Source organism: Gavialis gangeticus, unplaced genomic scaffold (assembly GCF_001723915.1).
Source record: "Gavialis gangeticus isolate Ggan-Ray unplaced genomic scaffold, GavGan_comp1, whole genome shotgun sequence".
NCBI classification, from domain to species: Eukaryota; Metazoa; Chordata; order Crocodylia; family Gavialidae; genus Gavialis; species Gavialis gangeticus.
The window spans coordinates 16,862,926-16,864,719 of record NW_017729034.1 but is presented as its reverse complement, the minus strand read 5'-3'; positions in this window follow the sequence as shown (position 1 = coordinate 16,864,719).

Here is a 1,794-nt window from a genome sequence, read left to right as displayed (position 1 = left end):
CCCACAGCATCCTTGAAAAGATCTTAAGGCATCCCAGGGTGCCATAGCACCCTGCATGAGAAACGGTTGCAGTGGCAGACCCTCAATATGAGGATGGCAGACTTTCAGGAGATAAGGAAGTCTGAAGTGTCCAGTATGTCTGGAGACGAATGAAGAGGCTGATCTAAGATCTGAACGTTCGACTACAGACATGACAAACAGTTCCAAGAGGAAGGAGTGCATCCTGGTGATGTCAGGTCACATCTCTTTCCTTTTATGTCTCTCATCTGTCTGCCCACATAGTCTGGCAAGTTTGCTTAAAATGGCCAGTGCCTTTGTGGCAGGGCACTGTCAGTGCTTGCCACTTTAAGGGCTAGACCAGGGCGATGGCAGGTGATGATTTAATGCTCAGCTCTCTGTGCTGAGAAGAACAGTTTGAGATCAGCCAGCAGGGGAAAAACATCTCCCTGCTGAGCTCCTTGGGCCAGGAAAAACCTGGAGGTATGGGCTAGGGCTATGGGGATGGAGGAAGCCCCAGGTCCTCAGCATGACCTAAAACTGCACCCTGCCAGGGTAGGGAAGCATGGTGGGACTGCTGGTGGCATGGCAGCCCTAGGAAATGCCAGGACCACCAACCTCCCTGGTGAAAGACAGGTAGGGGGCGCCTGATAACTTCCAGCCCTGCACGGTCCTGGCTGGGGGAAGCCCAGACCTGGGAGATCATTGTGAGTTCTGAGGCTCACTTGATCCAGTGAAGTTGTGAGAGAGAGAAGGCAAGCGGCTCAAACCTGACTGGATGGACCCTCAAACTGGTCCATGCTGGGGCCAGGACCCAAAGCAGGGTCAAAGGGGAAGGGGGCCCATCGTGAGAGATGCCCAGAGCAAGAGACTCAGGATTTGGACTGGGGCTAGGGCCTAAAGGGGAGCCAAAGGTCCCAGAGAGGGCACCACAGCCAGAGAAGGAGAAGGGTACAGGTGAGCTTAGCTGCCTGGGATGCCACCTGTGAGGCATGGGCCCCAGTGTAAGGGAAGGTTCAAAGCTGGGGATATCACCCACCCCTAGTCATCTGGTCTTAAATGGGCAGCCTCCAGCCTGATTAACATTGTAATAATTTTTCCATCAAAGTATGGCAGATGAGAGAGGTGGGCAGCTGGCCCAAAAACAGGTGGGCAGGCCAACATCTAACTGGCCCCAGGAAGGCCCCTGTTACAGCCTTGTACATCACAACACCATTGGGGATGATTCAATGCTCAAGTCTCCCAGGTTTTGATGTTAATATTGAATATCTTCAGACTGGCCTTCAAGGTGTCCTTCAATCTCTTCTTTTTCCCACCTTTAAAGCGGTGACCATTGGTGAGTTGGGACTACAGGACCTGTTTCAAGAGCTGGTTGTCAAGAATGTCCTGTCCTGACCTGGTGTTATATAAACATGGCTTCAATGCTGATAGTATTTGGTTGAGCCAGAACGCTGGCATTCATTCTTCTGTCCTTCTAGGTGATATGGAGGATTTTTTAAAAGCATCACTGATGATAATATTCCAAAGCTTTCAGGTGTTTCCAATACATCATCCAGGTTTCACACTCATACAACAGGATAGGGATGGCAACAGCCTGGTAGACAAGAAGTTTGGTTTGGGTCCTGATGTCATGGTCATGAAAGACATGATTTCACTGATGTCCAAAGGCAGCACTGGTAGGTTTTATTTGGTGTTGATTGTTATCATCAATGTTTACTTTTGGGGAAAAGTGACTACCCAAGTAAGGGAAATGCTCAACACTCACCAAGGATGTCCTCTTAATTGTAATATGTGGGG